Genomic DNA, 13429 nt, shown 5'->3' with positions numbered 1-13429 from the left:
TACTTATCCAGAGCTCAATGCAAGTGACAGCGTAAAGAAAGGAAACCACCAGCCCCTGGACCTGGGCTGGGCATGGCACAGATCTCTGCTCCCTGTGACAGGGACAGCACCCAGGGAACGGCCAGAGCTGTGCCAGGGAGGTTTAGGTGGGATATCAGGGAAAGGTTCTCCCCCAGAGGGAATTCCCCAGGGAATGGGCACGGCCCCGAGGCTGCCAGAGCTCCAGGAGAGTTTGGACACTGCTCCCAGGGATGCACAGGGTGGCATTGTTGGGGTGTCTGGGCAGGGACAGGAGCTGGGCTGGATGATCCTGGTGGGTCCCTTCCAGCTCAGGATATTTTATAACTCTGTGTTTGGAAAAAGACTAGGCCTTGGCCCAGTGTCTTGTGGTAAATCTCATATTCCTCCTTCCTTGCAGTTTGGAGGGAGAAGACATGGGAGCTGCCACCACACTGCAGGACACAACAACTTCATTCCTCACCTCTCCTTCACCAGGAATGGGTATTTACAATCTGCTTTGAGACAAGTATGAAATTGCTAAGCAAATTTGGAGTGAGTCACATGCCATCCAGAAGGGAGGGGGGGGGTGGAAAAAAAGTCTGTTCCCAGCTCATGCAGTTTCCAGCTCCTCAACTATTTTCTCCTCTGTCACTTCTAAACAATTGTGGCTTCATTTGGAAACTGCCGAGAATGAGCAGTTCTGGCCTAAGGATTTCATCTGCTCAAGGAATTATTCCCAAATGTGCCCAGACTGTCAAAAAGGCTCATTACATAGACCAATATCACACATTAGCTCCTGAACAAAAATCATATGCCATATTAAAAAGGACAAAGAAAAAAGAAGAAAGTCAAGAAAGAAAAAAGAAGGAGCCCCAGAGAGTGTGGAGCCCTAGAGGAGGGCACACTTCTCCCCTTTTTCACTAATTAGTGCCAAATTACCAAGTGGAAAGCACCAATTATCAAACAGGAAATGCTAAGGAAAGAGTCGGGAGAATAGGAGGCACTGATGAGTCCTGGAGGGGTGTGATGGCATGGAAAGACGGCACGAGGCAGGGGACAAATGATACAGGTGGCATCACTCAGGATGGAGTGAGCAGGGTCAGAGGTTATCCTCTATCTCACTGGGCCACACACTACCCAAGCCCAAAGGTTTTTTTTCCTATTTCAGTTTTTTTTGAGGATAGCACTGGAGGAAATCAAGCCCAGGGCACTGCCCAGGCGATGCTCTGCCTTGAATACCCAAGATAAAATGTGAAGTAGTGGAAGAACTACCACATGCCTCACTTTTGGGGTGCTCACCACAGTGCACAACCAGCATTTTGTCAAGGAGCAACAGGAGAGATGGCAAACTGAAAGGAGACATGTTCACCAGAAGCCACCAGGTCCAGCAAACAAACACAAGCCATGTACCTGAGATGTTTGTGCATCTCTAGTGGGAAACTCTAAAACCAAATCATCTTGTGGTACTTTCACCTCCCTCTAAAGGAAACTATCACTTAACAGGAAGAAAACTCCTGCTCTTACTGGTGATCTGTGCTCAGAGCTGGTTTCTCACCTTGCCCTCAAAACATGTACAAAAAAGAGGTTTTCAAAGAAAAACCCACACTTGAGCATCAAAGCATTTACTATCTTCCCACACAGAGCAAACAAAGGTTGGTGAATGAAGCAGTGATCCCTCAGCTCTGTGTTGGCTCAGCACCTACCACAAAGGATTCCCAGACACCAGGTACATTCCTTAATCATAACAAATAGAGATCAATCTCAAATTTGCATTTTTTTTCCACTTCCCCCTTCCCTCTCCTCTACTTTGTCAAAGCACAAAGTTTGTAATTTATAGGAGTCTGAAAATTACCTTCCAAATCTTTCCTGTCTCTTTAAGTGTTCAAGGCCAGGTTGCATGAGACTTGGAGTAATTTGGTGCAGTGGAATACATCCCTGCCCATGGCAAGGGGGTAGACCTAGAGGATCTTGAAGGTCCCTTCTGACTTAAATCATTGTAGAATCTTATGATTTTACAAAGCCCATGTTGTGCTCATTACTGTGACCATTAAAGAAGGAATCATCAGCAGAAAAAAATCAACAGATGTGCAAACTGCTTATTATAACTTAGTAATTATCAGAATTACTGTAATATATAATTATTAATAGCTGTTATTAAGGGTGATCTAAATGGGGCTCTTGCTCTAGCAAGATTATACAGTGTTTTTGGGCAATGATACAGTTTTACCCTTCATCAGTAAATAATAAGAACAAGTATGACACTTGTAGGCTCATTCCCTTTCTCCCAGAGGTGCTCCAGGCTTGTTAAACTTGTGGAAACAAGTGGTGAGCTTCACAGGTGAAGAACAGCAACGGAGAAGGAACCCACTTTGGTTTGGGAGGCAACAGGAGAGTGGAACTTGCAACCAAAAAGAGTTAAGAAGTGTTGAGTCCGTGATGAGAAGACCACAGACATGCAGGACAGTGATGCATTTTCCATCAGTTCCATCACTGGAGGCTGGGTGAGAGGACCACACACGTGTCCCCCCAGGGAGGAGGCTCCAGCCGTTCCCCTCCACACCTAAAGCTCCCCAAAATCTGGACTGCAGCAGCCTGGCAGTACCAAGACAGTACAGCAGGGCACCTTCACCCAGACCATCCCCTGGGATGAGAAACACCTGTGTCCCAGCCATGCCAAGGGACTTCAGCCCCCAAAACAAGCTTCTGGGCAAAAACATGCTGGCACAGCAACAGTACACCAAAACTGCTACCCATAAAGAGATCTTCCTAAAACAATTCTTCCGGAATCACTGCATCATGGAATTGTTTAGATTGGAAAGCCCTCCAAGACCATCAAGTCCAACCATTCCCCAGCACTGCCATGGGAATGGCACTGACTCATGTCCCACGCATCCACACGGCTTTTAAATCCCTTCAGATATGTGCACTCCACCATTGCCCTGGGCAGCTGTGCCAGAGCTGGACAGCCCTGAATTCCATGGCGGGATTTTGCCCAATTTCCAACCAGACCCTCCCCTGGCCCAGCCTGAGGCCGTTCCCTCTCCTCCTGTCCCTGTTCCCTGGGATAAGATCCCAAATCCCCCCTGGCTGTCCCCTCCTGTCAGGGAGTTGTGCAGAGCCACAAGGTCCCCCCTGAGCCTCCTTTTCTCCAGGCTGAGCCCCTTTCCAGCTCCCTCAGCCTCTCCTGGGGCTCCAGCCCCTTCCCCAGCTCCGTTCCCTGCCCTGGACACGCTCCAGCCCCTCGGTGTCTCTCTTGTCCTGAGGGGCCCAGAGCTGTCCCCAGCACTGCAGGTGTCCCAGCATTTCCAGGGCCTTTCCCAGCTTTCCAGCCCCTCTGCACCAGCCTAGAGCTGTAGGGGGCTGGGGTGACCCAAGAGCAAGCCAGTTGTTGCTCCAATTGATCCAGACAAACCCACATCCTGACCTGCCATTAGGACAACAACAGCAGATCTTGCTCCTAAGCAAAGTCCAACGTGATTGAGTACCAAGAAAGGAAAGAAAACGAAAGATTGCTTTTCCCAGTGTTTTGTTTCCCCTGGACAGATGCTAAGAGCTTAAAATGCTTTTGCACACATAATGAGTTTCTTTGATGGTTGTGGCTTCCAAAGGCAAGAGAAACAGGAACACCATACTGTCACACACAACCAAAATGGTTAAAGTTGAAAGCATATTTTCCTGATAACTATATAGCCAGGAGCTAATACCCAATGCCAACACCTAGGTAAGGTCACTGGGAGAGATCTCGAAAATACAAGAGTTCAGACAGAACTACTTCGTGCATCAGGCTTCTTCTCACCTGAACTTAAATTCAATTACTGAAAAGTGTAACCACCACCAAAGCCCAGTAAAGGACAAGTGCCCAGCCCACCTTTCCAACAACACGGCCTCAGTTGTTTAGGCTTGATTGACTTACAGCATTTAATTGGAAAACGCAATGTCTCTTCCTTACTTATCCTTCAGTAAAACACTGAGAAAATCTCAGGCCAATCCTCCATTCCTCCACGACTCCAAAGTGAAGTCAGGAGGAATGCAGAGCATCCTTCATGCGTAGAATATTTATTTCTCAGAAATGCCATCACAGGCCAGCTGCTGCAGAGACAGGCTGTGACAGGCTACAGAGCTATCCTGGCAGATCCCTGGAAGCCTTTGTCTTGCCACATGGGATTTATCATCCCAGAGTTTTCTAGGAACAAGAGATGCTTCCTATAAAAGGCAGCTGCAGTGCAAATTCTTCACGTAGCAATGCAGCCACCTGCTTCCAGAATGTTCTGTGATAAGACAGCCAGCATCTCTCTTGTGTTAGTTCTCCCTTGGGTGTTTGTAACAGACTGTGATCCAGCAGGTTTCTTCTGCTCTGAGACACCTGGGACATGAACTGAGGAACAGCTCAGCAGCCCAGATTTGTCTGTGCCTCAATGGGATGATGGTAAAACAAAACCAAACTGATCTCCATGGAGAAAGAGAGAAAGACCCCAGCCCAGTCCCAGACATCACATCCTCTTCTCATGAGCAACCAACACCAACTTTCACATCTCCTGTGCAAGCTCCAAAACCCACCCCATTGTTCTCCCTGTCCCCTACAGTGCTGTGGGACATCACTTTGTGCAGGTGGAGATGGATAGCCACGATGGTGACACCTTCTTCTGCTCGGTGCCTCTCTGGGGCTGGGCAGGGAGGAACAGATCATGGTCAAACCCTCCATCATCACCTCCCTCACATTTCCTGCTCACTGTGACTCCAAGCCAGGCTTCCCAAAGCTGCTGCTGGAGCACACACAGACAGAGTAAGTCCCTGCAGCCCCAGACAAGAGAGATGCTTTGACCACACAGACCAGGGAAGAGCAGATAGTGCAGGACAACTCTTCGATGTCTTATCTGCTTCTTATCACCACTTTTGGGTCAGGTGAAACCTTCTGGTGAAACCTTCTGTGTGTCTTGACTCTGCAGACGATCACCCACCAGCTCACGCTCTGACAGCAGCACAGGCACAAGGACCTTTGACTGTCTGTGCTTGGGGCTGGAATTCCTGGCCATCAGCACGGCTCAATTCCTAGCATATCCTTTTAATGAGCCCCTTCTGCAGCAATATTTTCCCTCTCCTCATCCAGCCCATTCCAACAACAAGCAATTAGCAACGTGTCTTTCTCAAGTGGTAAGAGCATCTCAGAGAATGAGACGAGCAGTTTATCTTTATTGCTGGCAGGCAGCTCTCATACCCAGCCGCCTGCAGGAACAGTTACTATGGAAAATAAAAGCAACAGAGATGAACCATGACTCCCTGTACCCAGGTATTGCTGCATCTCCACAAAGCATCATGTGTCTTTCTTGGATTTGCTGCTCCAAAACCACTACCTTTCCAGACGTGAAAACATCAAGCACAGAAATGTAAATTATTATACCCCAGATCTGACCCTTTTCTAATTAAAATGGAAACACCTTTCAAAACCACATGAGTGTTTACTGCGGGAGCCAGCCTTGGGCTTTTCAGACGCTGATGCATCCACAGCTGGCTGAGCATTTAATGTATTTCATCATCTCTCCAGTCTCAGGTCTGGTTTCTGGTACCTGGTGATGCAGAAAAGCCCCAGGGACAGGACAGGAGCCCACCAGCTGCCACGTTGCAGTGCTGCTCACGAGCCTGGCACAGAAACAGCAGGCAAACATCACGGTGGATTGAAACAGAGCCATCATAACAAACACAGAAATTAATGGGGGGAAAAAAGAGAGAGACAGACAAGTGCTGCAGAATCCAAACCAAAACAGCCAGCTTGATCCAGCAGGGAAGGGAGAGGAAGAACCAGAAAGCCAGAAATGTCTCATTCTCATCCATACAATAACTTATTATGTAGCTTGCTTCCCTGCAATAAACAATTCTTCGTGGTTGGAAAGTGAATCTTTTTTCTTCTCTTTAAACAAAACCAAACCCACATCACCTTTAGAAACACAAAGTCTTCTAGTGTGTCAAATCTGTGTATGAGGTTGGAGTGGTTTTCCACCAGATGGGTTTCCTTGCCTGGGGGAAGACATTACCTTTGGCTTGTGATAGATATTATCAAAAAAGGAAAGGAAAAAATAGCACATAACTAAGAAAAATACTGTCAGAACATCAGGTAAATTGAGGTGGTTTTATGGGCTCACCCTGTGGGGGGATGCTCCACTGCAGGGGATGTGAGGGCAAGGAGACTGTTGGAGCATCACTCTGGCTGCAGCAGCAACAGCAAGGAATGCTCACAGATTTTGATACAAATTCAATACATGCAAATGCACCAGCATTTCTAGATATAAAATCTGAAACAGGCCATAAAAAGCCTCCAACCACAAACGCCTGAATTGTGAACAGCCTGAGTTTTATAACCTATTTTACACTGGTTAATGCTACAACTTGTGACTTGAGCCAGACATAATCAATTTCCACATTCCCCTGCTTCTACTATAAGCTACTGGAACGAGAGCCCACGTTCCATCTTACCCTTGTTACTTTTCACCTTTACAAGGAAAATATTGCCAGGTAAAGATATTGAACAATTATTATGAATATCTGAAGAAACAGCATTTCACACATGCTCTCCTCTTCAGAGCTGCACTCTTCTCCTTGGAGAGCACACAGCATCACTCCAGCAGCTAGGCAGGATGTGCTGCCTGCAGGGATCATGCTGGAAGACATGATCCAAGGATGCTCTTCTGCCAGATAAGCTTCCACACGTGCACCATGCACCTGTGTGTGCCCCTCTGCGATTCACCTGGCAGGCTGCAATCCTCAGGCAACCAACATCTGCTTTTTTGATTTTTTGCCCAGCTCTTCTGGCACCCCAAGGGATGAGCCAAGATCCCATGGAAGCAGCAGCCAGGGTGCAAAGTTCCCTGTGCAGGCAGCGCTCTGCAGGCATAGAGCACAGCCCAGATCCTAAATAAAAGCATCACAACCATGAGCTCATCCATACACAGTCACTTGTGCACCCGTGCCGGCCGCCGTGCATCGTCCTTTGTAAATAAACGAAGGGAAACCATAATCGGGACGAAATCTTTTCTTTCCGGGCACCCAGGCAATATAATGGGCACTTGGGCTGTGAAAAGCTCTGTAATCCTAAAAGACACATCCAACTCTAAGTTGAGATGTCAACCTGCTGAAGTAATCCATCCTGCTGGCGGCTGCTGACGGGAGGGACTGGGCGGGAGCAGCGCACCCCGGTCAGCAGCAGGGCAGGCGTGGAGGCTGCTTAATCCCTATTAAATCATGCCCGTGGCTCACTGGCAAAAAGCATTTTTGTGCCTGTACACCAACTTGTAGCAGCATTCAAAGAAACATACATTGGCTACCAGCCAAAACGCTGGAGCAGCCACTCGCGGATGGATTTTATGCTAGGAGGAGCCAGCTGGTTCTCTCCTCCTGGGAATCATAGGATCACAGAACAGTGTGGGTTGGAACAAACCTTTAAAGGTCATCCAGTCCAACCCCCTGCCATGGACAATGACACCTCCCACTTGATAAGGCTGTTCCAAGTCCCATCCGACCTGGCCCTAGACACTGCCAGGGAACCAGGGACAGCCACAGCTGCTCTGGGCACCCTGTGCCAGGGCCTGCCCACCCTCCCAGCCAGCAATTCCTTCCCAAGATCCCATCCAGCCCTGCCCTCTGGCACTGGAAGCCATTGCCTGTGTGCTGTCCCTGCCTGCCTTGTCCCCAGTCCCTCTGCAGCTCTCCTGGAGCCCCTTCAGGCCCTGGCAGGGGCTCTGAGCTCTCCCTGGAGCCTTCTCTTGTGCAGCTGAGCAGCCCCAGCTGTGCCAGGCTGGCTCCAGAGCAGAGGGGCTCCAGCCCTGCAGCATCTCCGTGGCCTCCTCTGGGCTGGCTCCAGCAGCTGCACGTCCTTGTGCTGTTGGAGCCCAGGGCTGGAGGCAGCTCTGCAGGTGGGCTCTCACCTGAGCACAGGGGCACAGGGGCACAATCCCCCCTGCCCTGCTGCCCACGCTGGGGGATCAGCCCAGGGCAGGGGGGTTCAGGCTGGGGCAGGTCCAGCTCTCACCCACAGCACCCCCAGCTCCTTTTCCCAGGGCTGCTCCCTCTGCTCATCCCCAGCCTGGATCGACCCCAGGGGCTGCCCTGACACAGGTGCAGCTCCAGCACTTGGCCTTGTCAAACCTCATGAGGTTCCCATCCTTAAGGATTCTCATCTCCACCCCCACCAACTGCTTCCCTTAATCTCATTTTTTCAGAAATTAAGCTCTTCTGTGCAAGAAGGATAGGGACAGGAGAGCCTCTGGTGCATCCCAAATTCAACGTTTCTTGAAGATGAGAACAGAATGAGGAAGCAAGATGCCTTTTACAACAGCAGGCACCTTCTGCACCATCAAAAGCAAGTCTTGCGGGGTTCCTGCTGCTGAAACTAAAGGGAACAATCCTTCCCAGCCTTGGGTATGCTGCTCGTTGGGATAGGGTTATGTGAGGAAGAGTAGAAGGAGAGACAATTCCCTCTGACCCACGGCTGGCTCACTTACAGGCATCTCTGTGCAGTCTGCCTAATATGAGTTACTCAGCTGGAACTGGAAAGACAAATCATCAAGTAAACCTGTGCCACATTGCAGGGGAAAGTGGAAAATAACTCACCAAGTCCTCTCTGAGCTAGTTAAGCTCTACTGAAAAACTCCATGCACAAATGAGTATATTCAGAGATTTTCTGAATCTTTAATTACCTTCAGCTCTAAAAAAACCAAAAAAATCCCTAAAAAATCCCACTCAACTACACCCACAAACAAATAAAATTCCCCAAACCTGCCTCTGGACCCCCACTACTCCACCGCATTCTAATGTTTAAGTTATAAAAGAAGCAGCAGATGGGTTTTTATATCACAGCCACACTGGGGCCATCAGTCATTGACCTTATCAGTTCTCATACAAGCAATAGCTAAGGGATGAGCTACTCTAAATATTCTAGTGGAAAAGAAAAGGATTTTGGGAAAATACAGTTCCTTCTGCAATTCTGTATAGGCAGAAGGAAAAGCAGATGTTTCCCTATACTGCTTCTGGTTATAATAATAACAGATTAATAGTCAGGAAACCAAGCAAAAGGCCCGGAGAAAGGCATGTGAAAGGGGTTAGTATCCAACACCACATGAACAGGTTCACCATGACAAAGGCGGCCATAGCCAGCATCCCCCATGCTCTTCCCAACCTTTGGAAGCCTCTGCTTGGCAGAGAAAGGCACAGCCAGACAGACACCCCATCAAGGCATTTGGCTCTCTTATTTTTGACCCAGAGTGAGCCAGTCACCAAAGCTTTATTTCACCTGGGGTTGGACACAGTGCCCTCCTTAGCTCCTGCTCCTGGAGACATGGACTGGATGTGGTCAAGACTTTCATCCAGTAAAGTGATTGCATGATGGAAAAGTGACTCCCACTTCAATCAGTGGGACCATCTGAATTCAACTGAGATGTCTTGACTGCTGTGGGCAAAGAGCATCATCTAAGGCAGCTCCCACAGCTTGAGAAGATCACAGAATCACGGACTGGTTTGGGTTGGAAGGGACCTTAAACCTCATCTCTTTCCACCTCCTGCCATGGGTAGGGACACCTTCCACTAGCTCAGGTTGCTGCAAGCCCTGTGCAACCTGGCCTTGGACACTTTCAAGGATGGGACAGCCACAGCTTCTCTGTGAAACCTATGCCAGGGCTTCACCACAGTCACAGGGAAGAATTTCTCCATAAAAGAGTTTCTTTCTTAATCCTTGCAGATGCTAAATCCACTTTTCAGCCTACAGGGATCCATGCCATGTTCTCCCACATAATTTCCTACTGCACTTAGGAAAACAAACGTGATATCCAGATGGACTCAGGTGTTTCATTGGGCTCCCAGCAGCTATCCCAGGAAGGAACATGATACAGCAGAGCCACCACAGCACCCACCAAAGGCCTCACCAAGCTGAAGGATGCTGCTGTGTGGCAGGGATGGGCTCCCTGTGAACCCACCACACTGACAAAATCACAGCAGCAAGAATGCCCAGCCTAGGGCAGGGGGAAAACAGACCCTCCAAGCTTTGCTTAGTTCAAGCACCATGAACCAAGCCCACGAGTTTAACCCTTCTCTGAAATCCACTCCCAGCTTTTAGCTCCTTCCAGCAGCTGATGAGGCAGCTTGAATCAATTCACCAGGAAAACGCCTGCCTTAGGGAACCAGCCCAAAAATACCAAGCACCTCCCCAGACAGGAATTTTTGGGAGCTACTGGCCAGCCACCAGCCTCCTTTTTGAGGCTTGAAGTGCATTTTTTTGCAATCACTCCCAGACTATCACTCTGTTGGGTGCTCTGCACCAGCAGTGCTGCCGCAGATCTCCAAAAATTCCCTTCCCAGGTGGACTCACTCCACCTGTGGTAATTCCCCCCTAAACCGCAGTGAGCGAGGGATGACAAAAAGCCAGCAAAGGGGGTGTGAAGAGCAGCCTGCTGACCCCCGGGGTGTAAAGATGCTGAAAGCACTTGCACAGCTACATTTATCATCCAGGGAACCTGGCTGAGCCCTGGAAGGCAGGAACAGGACAGGGAGGAGTTTGTTATTACAAAGCAAACAGAGAGACAAGTATTTTCAGGACATGACAAGTAAACTGTTTTAAAATGAACATGAGCTTGGGGAGTGTCTATTTACCTCCACCAGCAGCAAGGACAGTTGGGACTGGCCCTAACCAAGACAGCTTTGGGATTCAGCAGCCCTGTGTTCTAATCTTCCCTGATGTCAGTGACCTTGATACCAGTCCCTTCTGCTAAGTCCAGGTCTCGGACCACAGAATCACAGAATGCTTTGGGTTGGAAGGGATCTTCCAGTCTCACACTCTGCCATGGGCAGGGACATCTCCCACTACCCCAGGCTGCTCCAAACTTCATCCAACCTGGCCTTGGACACTTCTAGGTATGGGCCAGACACAAATTCCTTGTGCAGCCTGTGCCAACGCCTCACCACCTGCTTTCTTCCTAATATCTAATCTAAATCTACTCTCTGTCAGTTTGAAGCCATCCCTCTGAGTCCTGTCACTCCAACAGCTTCTCTCCATCTTTCCTGTAGGCTCTCTTCATGCACTGCAAGAAAGCCTTGTTGAGCCCCAGTGTTGCTGCTGGTGTACTGGGGAGAAGAACATAAAATTCGTCCAAAAATACCCTGGAGCTGCTCTTTGTGCCCAGCTGTTGTATCCACCACAGACCCAAATGTGCCATGCACTATATGTGCAACTGTGGTTTCACCAGCTCCTCCATCCTGCCTCACTTCCCTCTCCTGTAAAACACAAACTCTGTTCTTTTCTTTCATGGTACACTAAATTTCCACAGCTCTCCATTACAGTGCAAAATAATTTAAGACATTTCATTTGGGATTGAAATGGGACTTGACATTGTTTCCTGTTTCAACAAAATATTTTCATTGAACCCACCTAAATATACTCTTATCCCCCACAACTATCCTTGGCACAATTTCTCTACAGGCTAATTAAGAAAAAAGGCTAGAGTTAGCAACAATTATTTGTTGAGGACAATTCACAAGATCTGAGGAAAACTTGGGGTACCCACCCAAAGGATCCAGCAGTGCAATGGGATCATGGGGGGAGGGCTGCAGGTGCAGCACAGGGGAGCAGCATCAGCAGCTTCAGCTGAAACATCACAGCAGGACACCTGCTATTCATGTACCTTTGACTTCAGAGATTAAATAGAGAGTCCAAACTATAGTGCTTTGTAGAAAAAAAAAATAAAAAAAAAAAGGAAAGAAAAGAGGTAAGGGGGAATTTGAGTAATCAAGAGACTGCTTAGTGATATACCCAGATGGTGTCTCACATATAAGGGTCTTGAATGGTTGAGCCCCACCATTCCCAGCCCTTGGGTGCCAGCACAGGGCAGGGGTGTCCATCTGAGAGGTCTCTATGACCCAACAATTCAGCAGTAGAATTTAACACGGGACTGGAAAAGGCACTTCTGCAATAAATTATACCGTATGAATGATAAAGAAAATAAACCTCATTCCTAGTGCTGAAGTAGTGCAGGACTTGGAGGCTTCGGAGGAAGATGCAAAGAATGCCAAGATAAACACACAGCTCTGGGGCTTGGGGCAGGTTTTCCCCACTCCTTTAAGAGCTTTCATAGAACCATGGAATGGTTTGGGTTGGATGGGCCTTTCAAAGCCATCCAGTTCCACCCCCTGCCATGGGCAGGGACACCTTCCACTATCCCAGGTTGCTCCAAGCCCTGTCCAGCCGGGCCTTGGACACTGCCAGGGATTCAGTTTCTCTGGGAAACTTTGTGCCAGTGCTTCCTGAGGACCCTAATCCATGGGAATACCCTGCTGCTGGTGAGCATTCCCACATATGCAGGACATCCAAAGGCCTTCCAGGATCAGGAACCAGAGCTGACACCTGGCACTCAAGCCACATACGTCTGCTCCACCAGTGTGGGACAAGGGTCACGTTTCTCCTCTGTCACAGTCACCAGAGGAACAGAATTCACCCTCGAAGAAACAAAAGTCTGAACCTATCACATAAAAACAGTAATAATTTTTAAAATTACTTGTTTGCCAGCAGCCCTGATTTGGCTTAATGAATTTTAAATAGTTTTGGTCAAGTCACTGCAGCCAAACCACTGGGAAGAAAACACTGAAAAAATTGTTTCACTTTTTTTAGAGTTTTGTATTTTTAAACAAGGCATTTTTTCTTTTATTTTGTGGTGATGTACACTGAATTTCCACAACTCTCCCTTACAGTGTAAAATAATTTAAGTCAGATTTAATTTTGAATTGAAATGAGACTTGACATTATTTTGTTTCCTGTTTCAACATAGTAAAAATATCTATGCTCATTGAACCCAGCTAAAGACACTCTTATCCCCCACAACTATCCTTAGCACTATGGTTTTTCTAAATGGCTAATTAAGGAAAAAATTGAGTTAGCATTAACTCTCTGTTTTATGGCCTGGTGTTGAAGAGTATTCACTGAGGATCTGAGTACTTGGAGTGCCAAACCAAAGGATGTAGCAGTGCTGCAGGAAAAAAGATGAAATTTAAAGTGCTACTGTAATTCACTTGAAAGTTAGAAAGTCAGGAAATCTCAGGAAAGTTCACACACGCCTTTTTTTTTTTTTTTTTTTTCTCCTAAAGAAGAGGGAAATAAGGAAAATGGGAACCCACACTCCCCCAAAAAGAAGGGGCACTGGCACAGCCCTAATTCTGCTGGCAAGGTGGAACACCAGGCACAAGTCCAGCCTTTTCAGGCTTTAACCTCCCGGCAATGCCTCTGCTTTGGCTTGTTCCCAGCTCCTCCACGGGCTGCTCTGCTGCAGGAGAAAATATTCACTCTCCAGAGACTATCAGGCACTGCACAAAATAACACCCAGGGCTGCAGAAACCCCGATGCAGATAAAGCCTCGCGTGATGCCCTGCTCCATCCTTTCCCAACCTCCCTTTCAGGTAC

General features: G+C 48.1%; 1 protein-coding gene across 2 annotated transcripts in view; it reads right to left on the bottom strand.

Annotated features, from left to right (window-relative positions):
* CTIF (cap binding complex dependent translation initiation factor) overlaps nt 1-13429 on the bottom strand; it is a 145911-nt gene that overhangs the window by 118924 nt on the left and 13558 nt on the right. The window lies entirely within an intron of this gene.

This window comes from Sturnus vulgaris, chromosome Z (assembly GCF_052056855.1).
Source record: "Sturnus vulgaris isolate bStuVul1 chromosome Z, bStuVul1.hap1, whole genome shotgun sequence".
Lineage (NCBI taxonomy): Eukaryota > Metazoa > Chordata > Aves > Passeriformes > Sturnidae > Sturnus > Sturnus vulgaris.
The sequence above is the reverse complement of the archived record's forward strand: the minus strand, read 5'-3'. Positions and strand labels throughout refer to the sequence as shown.